The 17,633-nt window shown below is 46.3% G+C and overlaps 1 protein-coding gene and 1 long non-coding RNA gene across 6 annotated transcripts in view; one reads left to right on the top strand and one right to left on the bottom strand.

Annotated features, from left to right (window-relative positions):
• LOC143960487 (uncharacterized) overlaps positions 1–17,633 on the bottom strand; it is a 192,975-nt gene that overhangs the window by 64,121 nt on the left and 111,221 nt on the right. The gene's annotated exons all lie outside the window — the stretch shown is intronic.
• The window catches only part of LOC143960483 (estradiol 17 beta-dehydrogenase 5-like), a 146,818-nt gene that overhangs the window by 117,153 nt on the left and 12,032 nt on the right, over positions 1–17,633 (top strand). The gene's annotated exons all lie outside the window — the stretch shown is intronic.

Below are 17,633 nucleotides of genomic sequence, written 5' to 3'. Positions count from 1 at the left end.
ATTCCTAATGTTATCCATAATCGCTAATGAAGCAGTTTATATCCAATTCTATGTTTAACCCTTTTAGGGGCTAGGGTGTCCAACAAAAAAATCCATTGCGTTTCACGCTTTGACAGTAAAAAGTATTTTTTTAATAAAAAATGTAATCCTGTAAGCGCAACAGGTAATGGGGCAGTGAGTCTTTAGGCAGTAGATCGCGGCTTAAAAAAACGCTCGCTTTTTAACCCCCCTAATAATGCGACTCAACATTTAGAAGTGTTTAAGACTTTTGTATTGCGTGATTTAGAAAAATTAAAACCCTAAAAGAATATAAATCCAAGATATATAAAAGAAGGGATTGAATCTTTAGAGAAAAGAAGACATTGTGATCAGACCTGCTAACAAAGGAGGTGGTGTGGTTGTGTTGTCCAAAGATTACTATAACAACCAAATGCTTAAGATGTTGTCCGATAGTAACACATACAACAAATTGGATAAAGATCCTACTCAGCAATATAAGATGGAGCTGGAATCTATGATAGAATGTGGGTATCAATCGCATGTACTGTCAGTAAAAGAAAAGAGATTCCTAATCCCCAGTAGTTGCCATATACCAACTATATATACACTCCCAAAAATTCATAAAGACCAGATAAACCCCCCACCTAGACCCATAGTGAATGGGATTGGGTCGATGACAGCAAGGTTAGGCCAATATTTAAATACACTTCTTCAAAAAAGTGTTTTAGACACTAGAGCATACCTTAAAGACACTAAAAGTCTATTGCTATTACTGCAAGAAGTCAATCTGGCAGGAAAAGAAGAAGTTTATTTGGTGACATCCGATGTGGCCTCCCTTTACACAGTGATCCCACATGATGATGCCTTATTGGCTCTCAATTGGGCGCTGAGTAAAAGGGAGGATTTACCATATGGGCAGAAGGTATTTCTAAAAAATGCCCTGGACTTATGCCTTTCTCACAATTATTTATGGTTTAACAGCTGTTTCTTTACCCAAAAGAAGGGAGTGGCTATGGGCGCTAGGTTTGCGCTGAGCATAGCCAACCTCTTCATGGGGGAATGGGAAGATAAGGCAGTTTTTCACCAGAAAAGGGCTGAATTATTGTTGTACAGATGTTATATAGACGATCTGCTTTTGATTTGGGCAGGATCAAAAACGTCGCTTGATGGGTTTTTGTCAGATCTGAATAAAAATAATAACAATATTAAACTTACAAACCAATATAGTCTGAAAGAGATTGACTTTCTAGATGTCACCATCTTTCGAGTTGACGATGTCTTGCAAACAAAGTGTAAACCGTGTCGTGAAGTGTTATGTCAGGTAAGAGGGATGCAGACGTTTTTGTCTACATCTAACAATAATGAATTTACTATCAAAGAATTAAAAACACAAAGCAGGTTATTTATGTTTTAAAATGCCCATGTGGGCTAATGTATGTGGGCAGAACTAAAAGAATGTTACGCATTAGAATAGCGGAACGTATACATAATATAATGATCGGATACAAGGATCATAATGTGTCCTTGCATTTTAAGTTGTTCCATAAGCAGGATCCCACAGGATTGGTTTTTTGGGGTACTGATCATATTAAGCCCTCTTGGAGGGGCTTGAATTTGGTACGCGAACTGTCAAAGCGTGAAACGCAATGAATTTTTTTGTTGGACACCCTAGCCCCTAAAGGGTTAAACATAGAATTGGATATAAACTGCTTCATTAGCGATTATTGATAACATTAGGAATTATGGAAACCCTTAGAAAGATAAGACTAATTGGTGCTTACTATGTAAGTTTGAGTTCTATAATGATATTATATTTAAATTAGCTCTAAATTAGACTATGCCTTCTGTGTATATATATATATATATATATATATATATATATATATATATATATATATATATATATGGGTACGGCTATTAATGTACACCCATATACAGTAATAATTTGTTAATTTTCAATTTTATTAATTTTTTTTTGATTGGATATTGGGTAATGTTCGATGGGTAATAAAAGGTAGTAAGAATGAGAAGTGGATTTTATTAGATGAATTTTTAGGTATAGCATATATATATATATTTTTGTTTATACAAGGAATTTTTTTATATAAGAAAAAATTGTTTGGGATTTTATTAAAAATTGTCATGTAACATTGATTATTAGTTATGCACCGAAATTTCGGCCGCCGAAACATATCGGCCGAAAATGCCCTTTTCGGCAATTTGCCGAAAGAGAACAACGGCCGATAATGGAGCCGAAAATGGGGCGTGGCCTGGGTGGGGGCGGGGCTCCGCCCCGCCCCTGGTGACGCCCATCATGGGGGGTGCATAGCGCAGGAGAGCCGCCTCCGCCGCCTGTTTGATCACAGCGCCGGGAACATCACAGCTTTCATTTCAATAGCTGTGTGTTCCCGGCCGCGCGCCGTCACACATAGCCCCTCCCCCTTGTCCGGACACTTAGATAGACAGATCATCCGCAGGATTGGACGGATGATCTGTCTATCAAAGTGCCCGAACAAGGGGGAGGGGCTGTGTGTGACGGCGCGTGGCCGGGAACACACAGCTATTGAAATGAAAGCTGTGATGTTCCCGGCGCTGTGATAAAACAGGCGACGGAGGCGGCTCTCTTCCCTGCACAGGCTGGCTGCAATGGGACACACTGGCTGCAAAGGGGGACACACTAGCTGCAAAGGGGGACACACTGGCTGCAAAGGGGGACACACTGGCTGCAAAGGGGGACACACTGGCTGCAAAATGGGACACACTGGCTGCAAAATGGCACACTGGCTGCAATGGGGCACAGGCACACTGGCTGCAATGGGGGACACTGGCCTGCACCACGTTCTCTGACCATCTTCTGTACCATGTCCCCAGTCTGACCATCTCCTGTACCGTGTCCCCAGTCTCTGACCATCCCCTGTACCGTGTCCCCAGTCTCTGACCATCTCCTGTACCGTGTCTTCAGTCTCTGACCATCTCCTGTACCGTGTCCCCAGTCTCTGACCACCTCCTGTACCATGCATGCAGTCTCTGACCACCTCCTGTACCATGCATGCAGTCTCTGACCACCTCCTGAACCATGTCCCCAGTCTCTGACCACCTCCTGTACCATGTCCCCAGTCTCTGACCACCTCCTGTACCGTGTCCCCAGTCTCTGACCACCTCCTGTACCGTGTCCCCAGTCTCTGACCACCTCCTGTACCGTGTCCCCAGTCTCTGACCACCTCCTGTACCGTGTCCCCAGTCTCTGACCACCTCCTGTACCGTGTCCCCAGTCTCTGACCACCTCCTGTACCGTGTCCCCAGTCTCTGACCACCTCCTGTACCGTGTCCCCAGTCTCTGATCACCTCCTGTACCGTGTCCCCAGTCTCTGACCATCTCCTGTACCGTGTCCCCAGTCTCTGACCACCTCCTGTAACATGCATGCAGTCTCTGACCACCTCCTGTACCGTGTCCCCAGTCTCTGACCACCTCCTGTACCGTGTCCCCAGTCTCTCACCACCTCCTGTACCGTGTCCCCAGTCTCTGACCACCTCCTGTACCGTGTCCCCAGTCTCTGACCACCTCCTGTACCGTGTCCCCAGTCTCTGACCACCTCCTGTACCGTGTCCCCAGTCTCTGATCACCTCCTGTACCGTGTCCCCAGTCTCTGACCATCTCCTGTACCGTGTCCCCAGTCTCTGACCACCTCCTGTAACATGCATGCAGTCTCTGACTACCTCCTGTACCATGCATGCAGTCTCTGACCACCTCCTGAACCATGCATGCAGTCTCTGACCACCTCCTGAACCATGTCCCCAGTCTCTGACCACCTCCTGTACCATGTCCCCAGTCTCTGACCACCTCCTGTACCATGTCCCCAGTCTCTGACCACCTCCTGTACCATGCATGCAGTCTCTGACCACCTCCTGTACCATGCATGCAGTCTCTGACCACCTCCTGAACCATGCATGCAGTCTCTGACCACCTCCTGAACCATGTCACCAGTCTCTGACCACCTCCTGTACCATGTCCCAAGTCTCTGATCACCTCCTGTACCATGTCCCCAGTCTCTGACCACCTCCTTTACCATGTCCCCAGTCTCTGACCACCTCCTGTACCATGTCCCCAGTCTCTGACCACCTCCTGTACCATGTCCCCAGTCTCTGACCACCTCCTGTACCATGTCCCCAGTCTCTGACCACCTCCTGTACCATGTCCCCAGTCTCTGACCACCTCCTGTACCATGTCCCCAGTCTCTGACCACCTCCTGTACCATGTCCCCAGTCTCTGACCACCTCCTGTACCATGTCCCCAGTCTCTGACCACCTCCTGTACCATGTCCCCAGTCTCTGACCACCTCCTGTACCGTGTCCCCAGTCTCTGACCATCTCCTGTACCGTGTCCCCAGTCTCTGACCACCTCCTGTACCATGCATGCAGTCTCTGACCACCTCCTGTACCATGCATGCAGTCTCTGACCACCTCCTGAACCGTGTCCCCAGTCTCTGACCACCTCCTGTACCGTGTCCCCAGTCTCTGACCACCTCCTGTACCGTGTCCCCAGTCTCTGACCACCTCCTGTACCGTGTCCCCAGTCTCTGACCACCTCCTGTACCGTGTCCCCAGTCTCTGACCACCTCCTGTACCGTGTCCCCAGTCTCTGACCACCTCCTGTACCGTGTCCCCAGTCTCTGACCATCTCCTGTACCGTGTCCCCAGTCTCTGACCACCTCCTGTACCATGCATGCAGTCTCTGACCACCTCCTGTACCATGCATGCAGTCTCTGACCACCTCCTGAACCGTGTCCCCAGTCTCTGACCACCTCCTGTACCGTGTCCCCAGTCTCTGACCACCTCCTGTACCGTGTCCCCAGTCTCTGACCACCTCCTGTACCGTGTCCCCAGTCTCTGACCACCTCCTGTACCGAGTCCCCAGTCTCTGACCACCTCCTGTACCGTGTCCCCAGGGTCTGACCACCTCCTGTACCGTGTCCCCAGTCTCTGACCATCTCCTGTACCGTGTCCCCAGTCTCTGACCACCTCCTGTACCGTGTCCCCAGTCTCTGACCACCTCCTGTACCGTGTCCCCAGTCTCTGACCACCTCCTGTACCGTGTCCCCAGTCTCTGACCACCTCCTGTACCGTGTCCACAGTCTCTGACCATCTCCTGTACCGTGTCCCCAGTCTCTGACCACCTCCTGTACCATGCATGCAGTCTCTGACCACCTCCTGTACCATGCATGCAGTCTCTGACCACCTCCTGAACCATGCATGCAGTCTCTGACCACCTCCTGAACCATGTCCCCAGTCTCTGACCACCTCCTGTACCATGTCCCCAGTCTCTGATCACCTCCTGTACCATGTCCCCAGTCTCTGACCACCTCCTGTACCATGTCCCCAGTCTCTGACCACCTCCTGTACCATGCATGCAGTCTCTGACCACCTCCTGTACCATGCATGCAGTCTCTGACCACCTCCTGAACCATGCATGCAGTCTCTGAACACCTCCTGAACCATGTCCCCAGTCTCTGACCACCTCCTGTACCATGTCCCCAGTCTCTGATCACCTCCTGTACCATGTCCCCAGTCTCTGACCACCTCCTTTACCATGTCCCCAGTCTCTGACCACCTCCTGTACCATGTCCCCAGTCTCTGACCACCTCCTGTACCATGTCCCCAGTCTCTGACCACCTCCTGTACCATGTCCCCAGTCTCTGACCACCTCCTGTACCATGTCCCCAGTCTCTAACCACCTCCTGTACCATGTCCCCAGTCTCTGACCACCTCCTGTACCATGTCCCCAGTCTCTGACCACCTCCTGTACCGTGTCCCCAGTCTCTGACCACCTCCTGTACCGTGTCCCCAGTCTCTGACCACCTCCTGTACCGTGTCCCCAGTCTCTGACCACCTCCTGTACCGCGTCCCCAGTCTCTGACCACCTCCTGTACCGCGTCCCCAGTCTCTGACCATCTCCTGTACCGTGTCCCCAGTCTCTGACCACCTCCTGAACCATGTCCCCAGTCTCTGACCACCTCCTGTACCATGTCCCCAGTCTCTGACCACCTCCTGTACCATGTCCCCAGTCTCTGACCACCTCCTTTACCATGTCCCCAGTCTCTGACCACCTCCTGTACCATGTCCCCAGTCTCTGACCACCTCCTGTACCATGTCCCCAGTCTCTGACCACCTCCTGTACCATGTCCCCAGTCTCTGACCACCTCCTGTACCATGTCCCCAGTCTCTGACCACCTCCTGTACCATGTCCCCAGTCTCTGACCACCTCCTGTACCATGTCCCCAGTCTCTGACCACCTCCTGTACCATGTCCCCAGTCTCTGACCACCTCCTGTACCATTTCCCCAGTCTCTGACCACCTCCTGTACCATGTCCCCAGTCTCTGACCACCTCCTGTACCATGTCCCCAGTCTCTGACCACCTCCTGTACCATGTCCCCAGTCTCTGACCACCTCCTGTACCATGTCCCCAGTCTCTGACCACCTCCTGTATAAAAATATTTTTTAAAAACAGTCATTTTCGGTATCGGTGCTGTTTCGGTTTCGGTTTTCGGCCTAGTGTATTTTTCATTTTCGGTATCGGTTTCAGCACCAAAAAACCCATTCGGTGCATCCCTAAATGCACTTTAAACCTGTTTAATTAATATATATTTTATTTCCGTATGCTGCTATTAGAATATCTTTTAATTGTAACCGCCATTAACTGGATGACTTGCGTGAGACATTCTATTAGGCCGGGTTGTTCTCTGTGTTGATTATTCGTGCGCACAAAGTAGCGGCATGATGGAAAGCAGAGAGTTAATTCCGATCGTTAACAAATCGGATATAAGGTGGGATTTTGCGTCGCTAGGCCACGCCCTTTGAAAAAGTTGTGATAACGAAACACATCAGGGCATGATCTAGCAATGATCGGAAGTGATATGCATGTTTCTTGCTTTCCAGTGGTCTGAGTTGAGATAACCGGCAAAACCAGAAGCGGTATCAGGTGACGGGATTTGCGCTGTGCAGCGTCTCTTAGAGCTGACCTTGTATCTCCTCAGCATTAGGGTTATAAACAATTAACATATGATTGGCCTAACTGAACTAAGGACTGTAGCAACCTTTGAAGAGAACAAGTAGTTTTTAATTGTGGAACTCCAATAAAAAAAGTGTTAAAGCGGAACTAGACTATGTGGAGAAATCTTTTTTCTTTCCTCATGTGTTGGATCTGGCTGCACTTGTCTATGGATTCTGATGAGAAAGAGGCATAAAGGAGTAGAGCTCTGGTGGGATTACTCAAGGCTCATTTAATCTGGAATTGTGGTGAGTTTGAATCCCAGAGGGGTGTGTGAGCCACGGGTGGAGTAATCTGGTGGAAAGGTGCACATTCGACAGACAACTATTGATATTCGACATGTGCGATTCGTTTCGTATGAATCTCAAATTTGTACGAATTTCCCTAAATTCGTACGTTCGGGAGGATCCGAAATACGAATTGCCATGCATCCGAATTTTGTACGAAATACGAACTTTTGTTTACGAATCCCCAGGAGGAAGTCAGCACAGCACAGGGATGGTGGGAGCCCCTCATCTAACAAAAATTCATATTTCGGATAGGAAATTCTTCAACGGAATTTCGTATTTCGGATAAAAACCCAATTTCCATCAGCATCGACTGTCATATTGAGGTATATTTTTTCCTTTAAATTCATCGTAACGAATGTTCGTACAAGTTAACGAACCTAACGACAATTCATATTTCGTACGAATTGAAATTGAATTTTGGACACGAAATACGAATTAATTTTAATACGAACCGTAACGGAACAGAACAAAATTAATTTATTGACGGCGCCCATGTCTAATTAATATCACCATCTGTGTCTGGACTCTCCTTTCTCTCTTAAAACACCATCTGATGTCGTTATTAAGGGATGATTATTTTGGTTGTTTTATAATTTGAAAAAATATTTTTTTCAGTCCGGTCATTTTAATTTGACAGGAGCGCCGCTAATGATAAAAGCTATTGGATGATTTTTATATCAGCACTTTGCATTTGTCATAGAGAGAATATTGTAGATAGCTACAGCTGGAGAGGGGCTGTTCCGGAACACATGTACCTTCATCTTATATTTTGTGACATCTTTGTTAAAGTCATTGTTTTCATACCACAGGAACCTCAGGTAGTCTCTGTGATCTTTGCAGACAAGGAAACAGTAGAACATTTGTTGTACATCTGCTGTTACTGCAACGCATTCTTTTCGGAACCTGATGAGGACTCCAAGGAGTGTATTATTCAGGTCAGGTCCACTGAGGAGGACATCGTTTAGGGAAAGGCCTTCATACTTTGCACTGGAGTTAAATACTACTCGTATCTGTCCTGGTTTCTGAGGATGATACACTCCAAATATTGGTAAGTACGAACATTCTTGTTTTTCTTCCAATGGTGGTGCTTTTTCAGCTTGACCACTGTTGAAGATCTTCTGTATGAAATCATGGAAGTGTTCCTTCATATCTGTCTTTCTGTCTGGCGTGCGTCGCAATGAGGTAATGTCGGGGTGAACGGAAAGGTAGAGGAGCTACCCAGCTGTTTGACTCATCTATAAAGACTTCTCTGTCCATGATCTCAAGGAAGAGGCTATCTTCAACAGATGGTGCTGGTTTGTCATCATCTCGCATTCTTTCAAACATCTTGCATCCTAGCTCATCTGTATCTTCAGATGAGGTGATAGCCTCCATGTAACGCTGAACTTTCTGCTGTTGTATTGGGTTGACTAGTCTCTCTTTAATCTGTATCCTGTTGGTACAGGTGCTAAGACATGATGTGCAGCCATTTTGCAACATTGTGAGCTCCATCCAGACATACATCACCAATGATGACCCATCCAAGGTCAAGATGTTGTGCAAATGGTGCATTGTGTGGCTCACTGTATTGCTCTCTGACCTTGTGCACTCGCAGTATGCCTCTTCCAAGTAGAAGGATAATTGCAACACCTGGGTCCAGTACTGGAATCTTGTCTGATATTTGCATCAGATGAGGGTAGTGACGTGCAATTTCAGGTGTGGGTATCTCTGAACTATCATCTGGTATCATATCACATTGTATGAGAGTGGGCAGAGTCAGCTGCATTTTCCCATCTAATGATTCAATGATGTAGTTGTTTGCTCTCCTCCCTGATGTCTCCACAACTCCTGAACATGTCTTCAAAGTATACAGAGTTGGACTTCCTCCACCGAAGAGGTCAAAGAACTCTGTTTTTGCCAAAGATCTGTTACTTTGTTCATCTAGGACCGCATACATTCTGATTGCCCTCTCTCTGAGGCCTGCTGGATACACCTCGACTAAACATATCTTGGAGCATGATCTAGAGCTAAATGTGTTTGTGCAGATCTTAGTGCACTTTGAGGTTATTGCTGGTAATGCACTCACTTTTTGCTCCCCACCATGATCTTCTTGGGTTACCAGATTCTCTGTTTTCCATGGTGCTGGTCCTGGGTGTAAAGCAGACAGATGGTTGTCACTATTGCATTCTTTGCACCTAATTGTTTTCACACAGTCTTTAGCAAGATTTTGAGTTGAACCACAGCATCTGAAACAAATGCGCTTGTCCTTAATATAAGATTTGCGCTCCTCTATTGTCTTGCTTCTGAAACTGTGACATTTTCTCAGTGGATGAGGCTTGTTATGTAGTGGACACTGCTTATCTGGGTCCTCAATTTGCATTCCTGAGCTTTTATCCTGGTTGGCCTCAAACTCAACCGGTACTTCTGTCTTCCGTACAGACACTGTTGCTCTGCGTTGTTTATTGTGCACTGAAGGTTGTTTCTCTGTCTTTACAGAACTGGAGCCTCCCATGTTCAAACAGGCGAAGCTTGGGTCATTGCGTATTTTAGCTTGATTCACAATGAATTTGGCGAGGAAGGAGAAAGGTGGAAATGCCACCTGATGATCTTCCTTGTATTTTGATGCTTACGTGATCCATCTTTCTTGTAAGCTGTAAGGAAGCTTCTCGATTACCGGTTTGACTCCATGTGCTCTATCCAAATATGAGAGGCCTGGCAGGTATCCACCAGCCTTTGCCGCCTCCAGCTCTAAAAGTATGTCACCAATAGGAATGAGCTTCGAGTTTGAGTCAAACTCATGTTCGACTCGAACATTGCCTGTTCGCCTATTCAGCGAACAGTGAACAATTTGGGCTGTTCGTGGCAAATTCGAAAAGCCGGAACACCCTGTACAAGTCTATGGGAGAAATCTAAAGTGCTAATTTTAAAGGCTAATAATGCAAGTTACTGTCCTAAAAAGTGTTTGGGGACCTGGGTCCTGCCCCAGGGGACATGGATCAATGCAAAAAAAAGTTTTAAAAACAGCCGTTTTTTCAGGAGCAGTGATTTTAATAATGATTAAAGTGAAACAATAAAAGTGTAATATTCCTTTAAATTTCATACCTGGGGGTGTCTATAGTATGCCTGTGAAGGGGCGCATGTTTCCAGTGCTTATAATTGTCCCTGCACAAAGTGTAATTTCTGCAGGAAAAAAAGTCTTTTAAAATCACACGCGGCTATAATGAATTGCCGGCTCCCGTAATACAGAGAACACTCAATGAGTGTTCTCTGTATTACGGGAGCCGACAATTCATTCATTGATAAAAAAATTAAAAAAAAGCGTGGGGTTCCCCTAAATTCAATTACCAGGCCCTTCAGGTCTGGTATGGATATTAAGGGGAACCCCGCTTCAAATAAAAAAAAAATTGGCGTGGGGTTCCCCCTAAAAATCCATACCAGACCCTTTATCCGAACACGCAACCTGGCAGGCCGCAGGAAAAAAGGGGGGACGAGAGAGCGTCCCCCCCAACCATACCAGGCCACATGCCCTCAACATTGGGAGGATGCTTTGGGGGTCTGTGACCCCTCAAAGCACTATGTCCCCATGTTGATGGGGACAAGGGCCTCATCCCCACAACCCTGGCCGGTGGTTGTAGGGGTCTGCGGGCGGGGAGCTTATCAGAATCTGGAAGCCCCCTTTAACAAGGGGACCCCCAGATCCTGGCCCCCCTGTTTGAAATGGTAAGGGAGTACAAAAGTACCCCTACCATTTCACAAAGAAAGTGTAAAAAATGGTTAAATAACACACTTTAGAAAATGTATTTATTTATTTATTTATTTTTAATAAAGGAAGATTCCAGCGGTGGTAATCCACTCTTGCTATCCAGCGACGGATGGTCATCTCTCCGGGGTCCAGCGATGGCTGATCTGATCCAGCGATGGGTGATTTTCAGTCCAGCGCAGTCCATCCATGCATCCATCTTCTGTCTCCACTGAGGAGACACTGCGGGGAACCCAGCACCTGACATTTCTTATATTAGGAGGGCGGGGCCACCCGTCACCTGACCCCGCCCCCTCTGACGCTAATGAGGGACCCCGCCCCCTCTGATGTAACGGAAACCTGCGTTACATCAGAGGGGGGCGGGGTCACCCACAGACCCCCAAAGCATCCTCCCAATGTTGAGGGCATGTGGCCTGGTACGGTTCAGGAGGGGGGGCACTCTCTCGCCCCCCCTCTTTTCCTGCGGCGTGCCAGGTTGCGTGCTCGGATAAAGGGTCTGGTATGGATATTTAGGGGGAACCCCACGTCAATTTTTTTTAATTTAACGCGGGGTTCCCCTTAATATCCATACCAGACCCGAAGGGCCTGGTAATTGAATTTAGGGGATCCCCATCCTTTTTTTTTTATCAATGAATGAATTGTCGGCTCCCGTAATGTGTTCTCTGTATTACGGGAGCCGACAATTCATTATAGCCGCAAGTGATTTTAAAATACGTTTTTTCCTGCAGAAATGACACTTTGTGCAGGGACAGTTCTAAGCACGGGAAACATGCACCCCTTCACAGGCATACCATAGACACCCCCCAGGTACGAAATTTAAAGGAATATTAGGCCGCGTACACACGCGCGGACTGTTCGCCCAACTTTGTCCGTCAAACAGTTTCGGCAAACAGTCCGCTCAAAATTAGCATGGACGGACATGGCCACACACGACGGACGAACAGTTTGCTGAAACCGTGCGCGATGACGTGAACGGCACGTACGACGGGACGAAAAATATGACGTCCTATACACTGCATTATAACTTTCGGCGTGTAAATCCTTTCTGAGCATGCGCGGAAACTTAGTTTGACGAACAAGCCTACACACGAGCGGACTGTTCGCTGAAACAAGGTTTCAGCGGACAGTTTTTCGGAAATTCCGTAAAACCTGGTTCGTCAAACTGTCCGCTGAAACTGTCCGCTGAAAGCCCACACACGAGCGGACTGTCCGCCCAAACACTGTTCAGCGGACAAAGTTGGGCGAACAGTCCGCGCGTGTGTACGCGGCCTTACACTTTTATTGTTTCACTTTAATCATTATTAAAATCACTGCTCCTGAAAAAACTGCAATTTTTAAAACTTTTTTTTGCATTGATCCATGTCCCCTGGGGCAGGACCCAGGTCCCCAAACACTTTTTAGGACGGTAACTTGCATATTAGCCTTTAAAATTAGCACTTTAGATTTTGAACGTTCGAGTCCCATAGACTTTAATAGGGTTCTAAAGTTCACACGAAGTTTAGGTCTGTTCGCAGGTTCTGGTGCGAACCGAACAGGGGGTGTTCGGATCATCCTTAGGCCGCGTACACACGGGCGGATTGTCTGCCCAACTAAGTTCGTCAGACAATCCGACAGACAGTCCGTCCAACTTTTAAAAGAACGGACTTGACCACACACGACGAACAGACAGTCCGCTGAAGTGAGTTCTGTAAGCGGGTGAGTTCTGCCCTCACAATGTTTTCAAAGTACAAGGCTTGGCAGACAGCTAACAGCTTCCCAATAAAGACTCAGGAGGAAGGGCTCATAGTTGTAATCTTTACTCAGAATAAGTTTTTTATAAAACTGCAAAACACAAATTATAAAAATATGCATTAGCATTTAACATTACATCACAAATGCAAATAGTAACAGGCATGCTACAATACTGTTAAGGCACTAGCTAGCAAAAATGTGGCCTAGCTGAGTGAACTTCCTGACAGAAACATCCCACCAACACACATATACAATGTAGTTGCATTAGTAGAACATATATTAACTAACTGAAAATGAATGACTGCATACTTACAGACTTATGCTTCCGATGCCAGTATTAAGAAGTAGTGGAGGTCTTTAGTATGCTTCCTTCACTGTAGAAAGATTATCTAATGTGACTGCTGGGCAGGAAGTGTGCGGAATATACTACAGTTCCTGTTAGTAATGGATGCCAATTTAGAGCAACAGTACGATCAGTAAATATATACCTTATACTGATCAGAACAACTTGATTAATATTAAAAGGTGGAGAAAAGTCATCCCGGCCTTTGGGAATACTGGGCAGGGCCAGCTCTGTACATATGTGAATTAAAGGCTGCACATCCCCAAACAGCAAACAACCCTGATCCACCAGAGAGTGATCTAAATGCATGATTTCAAACAACGGGTCACTCGTCCACTCCTTAAGTGTCTGGCCGAGATATTCACCACTCTCAGATGCCAGCAGAGCATAGTAACTAATAAAATCCAAATTCATTTCACCTGAAGTAAACAGAACCGAGATGGCTCCTCCATGTAGCCACTTCTGGTCAGGAATGGCCTTGGTATACTGTCACGTATCAGGTGTGACCAGAGCTGTGTGGACAGCAGCAGAGCAACAAAGGTAAATAAGGTGAAAACATATAATTTTTTAAGATAAGTGATGAATACAACCACCTACAATATACTACAATGTGCAACCAAACAACCACCAAACAGAAACCCACAAATAATAACAGACAAATATATACAAGTAAAGGGGAATACCAGGGCCAGGCCAGGGTCGACAACGGGGGGTCAGCAGCTGGGGAAGGGAGACAAACAGGACAAGGAGAGGATGGATGGATCACAGGAGGGATGGGTCAGGTACAAGGCTCAGGGTCCAGGGTTCAAGGTTCAGGTAACAGACAGGAACAGGATCAGGTTCAGGTTCAGATTCAGATTCAGGTTCAGAGCTTCAAAAGTTCAGGGTCAGGGCACAAGGAAGATACCAAGGCAAGGCATCAGCGTGTCTTCCGGGTACATACAGGGCCGGCGCTACCACTAGGCGGACTAGGCAACCGCCTGGAGCGCACTGCCGCCTAGGGCGCCCGGCCGGGGGTATACCGGGATGATGCCCGCACCTGCAGGCATCATCCCGGTACCTTTTTGTTCAGCGGGCGATTGGCTATCCAGCCATAACAACCGATGCGGCTAAAAGCCGCTCGGCTGTTATGCCGGAGGAGCGGGAGGGGACGTCCCCCCCTCCCGCCGCCTCACGCCGCTGTCACCGGTGCTCCCGCTCGATCGGGAGCACCGATTCCTATTGCGGCGCCTCCGGCCGCTGGGGAGGAACTGGAACGAAGCCGTAATCGGCTTCGTTCCAGTCTCCTCCTAGTAAACACGGAAGCGACGTCATGACGTCACTTCCTGTTTACTCGGCTGCCAATGGCGCCGGATTTAAAAAAATATCCGGTATTCAGAATCGCCGTTTTCGGCGATCTGAATACATTGAAGTGTAAAGGAGGGGTGGGGGGTCTTTTAGACCCCCGATCCCTCCATAAAGAGTACCTGTCACCACCTATTACTGTCACAAGGGATGTTTACATTCCTTGTGACAGCAATAAAAGTGATCAATTTTTTTTTTTTTAATTTAAACAATTTAGTCAATTTAAAATAAATAAAAAAATTTTTTTTTTTTTAAAGCGCCCGCCGTCCCCGCGAGCTCGCAAAGCAAAGAAAACGCATACGGAAGTCACGCCCGCGTATGTAAACGGTGTTCAAATCACACATGTGAGGTATCGCCGCGATCGTCAGAGCGAGAGCAATAATTCTAGCACTAGACCTCCTCTGTAACGCTAACCTGGTAACCGTAAAAAATGTTTAAAGCGTCGCCTATTGAGATTTTTAGGTACCGTACTTTGTCGTCAATCCACAAGTGCGTGCAATTATAAAGTGTGACATGTTTGGTATCTATTTACTCGGCGTAACATTATCTTTCACGTTATGCAAAAAAAATGGGATAATTTTACAGTTTTTTTTTTTTTTAAATTCATGAAAGCGTCCCTTTTCCTAAAAAGTTGCATTTAAAACACCGCTGCGCAAATACCGTGTGACATAAAATATTGCAACAATCGCCGTTTTATTCGCTGGTGAGGCGGAATTGTTGAGCGCTGGTGAAGCGGTATTCTGGGGGTGGAGTCAGGGGCGGGGCCAATGGGGGGGCGGCAAAATGAGGTTTCGCCTAGGGTGCCAAAAATCCTTGCACCAGCCCTGGGTACATATACACACCTCCTGCAATTACTCAGGTGATGCCTAATTGCAGGAGATGATGTCGGCCCCACACTGCCAGGAACCACCCGTTGGTGGACGCCAGTACTGCAGCCCAAGGATCATATAATACTACTAACAGGGGAAGGCTCCCCAGGCAGTTCCAGACTGCCAGGAGACACCTGCTGGTGGATCACAGTACTGCACACCAAATGACAGACAGTATCATCAGTGGGTGGAACCTTTCCTGACACAGTGCATTCCAATGGGAAATAAATTTAAAAGAGCTAATAAAAGTCCTGGGTGGCTTAACTCCAACGTAAAAATTCATATAAAAGTAAAGGAGAAGGACTTCAAAAAATACCAGGCTGAGGGGTCATCAGCATTCCAACTTTACAAAGTATGCAATAAGAAATGTAAGGGTCCAATCGGGGCTGCTAAGATAGAACACGAAAGGCACATAATGGAGGAGAGTAAAAAAAATCCCAAGAAATTCTTTAAGTATATAAATAGCAAGAAAGAGAAGTCAGATCATATTGGCCCCATAAAGAATAATGAAGGGAATATGGTTACAAAGGATGGAGAGATGGCGAAGGTTTCGAATGTATTCTTCTCCTCAGTTTTCACGAGGGAAACGGGGGGGGCTTCAATAAACAAGTCTGCAATGTTTATCCTCATGACACATCTCAGGAAGCACCCTCGTGGCTAACAGAGTTACAGAATTAGGAATAGACCTGAAAAACATAACATTAATAAGTCACCAGAACCAGATGGCTTGCACCCAAGGGTCCTTAAGGAACTCAGTCAAGTAATTTAGGAACAGGCTACTGACTGGTATGGTACCAGCTGATTGGAGAAAAGCCAATGTAGCACCAATATTTAAAAAAGGATCAAGATATATCCCTGGGAACTACAGACCAGTTAGCCTAATGTCAATAGTATGCAAACTCTTGGAGGGGATGATAAGGGATCATATACAAGATTTTAGTAATGAAAACTATATCATTAGCAGTAATCAGCATGGATTCATGAAGAATCATTCTTTCCAAACCAATCAATTAACCTTATATGAGGAGGAGAGCTGCCATCTACATAAAGGAAGGCCCGTAGACGTGGTGTATCTGGATTTTGCAAAGGCATTCAAAACAGTTCCCCATAAACATTTACTTTATAAACTAAAGTCTGTAAGCATGGACTAAAGGGTGAGCACATAGATTGAAAACTGGCTACAGGGGGGAATTTAGAGGTTGATGATAAATGGGGAGTACTCGGGATGGTCCGGTGTAGAAAGTAGGATTCTGTCCTGGGACCAATACTATTTAATTTATTCATAAACATTCTGAAGGATGGGTAAACAGCTCAATCTCAGTATTTGCGGACGATACTAAGATAAGCAGGGCAATAATTTCTCTGGAGGATGTGGAAACCTTGCAAGAAGATCTGAACAAATTAATGGGGTGGGCAACTACATGGCAAATGAGGTTTAATGTAGAAAAATGTAAAATATGAATGCAAGCTAGTCACTAGGGGGAGAACCTCTGGGTTGAATCTAGGATGGAAAAAGGGGTCTTAGTAGATGACAGGCTCAGTAATGGCATGCAATGCCAAGCTGCTGCAAGCAAAGCCAACAGAATATTGGCATGCATTAAAAGGGGGATTAAGCAAGCACTGAACTTATGCTCTCTGGAGAAGAGACTCTTGAGAGATGATATGATTTCACTGTACAAATACCATACTGGTGACCCCACATTAGGGATAAAACTTTACCACACAAGGGAACATAAAAAAAGACACACTGGCATTCACAAAAATTATAAGAAAAGTGGTTTCACCTTTAAATTACGTAGAGACTTGGTAAGAGCGGTAAGGATGTGATAATGAAAAAAAACCTTTTAGATAGGAACCTAAACGACCACAACATACAGGGATATACAATGTAATATTGACATAAAAACACACACACAGGTTGGACTTGATGGACTTGCGTCTTTTTCAACTTCGCCTACTATGTAACCAGTCCCCCTGCACAAGGAGAGAGAGCAGCAGTGACTGGTCTTTTTTTTTGCATTCTTTATACATTTTTTAGTACAAAAGCCAAGAAAAACCGGGACAACAAAATAAGTTATTAGAAAATGGATTGCTCAAATAGAACAAAAGGCTCCATATAACACAATTGAAGCCTAACAAGGTAACAACTGCAAAAACGGGGCTATATAAGCCTCATATGAGAGTGACTGGTCTGGTCTCTGCCCCCTCCTGTAGTTTTCTGCAGGCAACCTGTAGTAGATAGGGCCTGCTGGGTCCCTCCCAAGTCCGCTC

Source organism: Lithobates pipiens, unplaced genomic scaffold (genome assembly GCF_037356315.1).
Source record: "Lithobates pipiens isolate NorthernLeopardFrog02 unplaced genomic scaffold, aLitPip1_a1.2 Scaffold_8, whole genome shotgun sequence".
Taxonomy (NCBI): Eukaryota; Metazoa; Chordata; class Amphibia; order Anura; family Ranidae; genus Lithobates; species Lithobates pipiens.
Note: the sequence above shows the minus strand (reverse complement) of the source record. Positions and strands in the feature narration are given on the sequence as shown.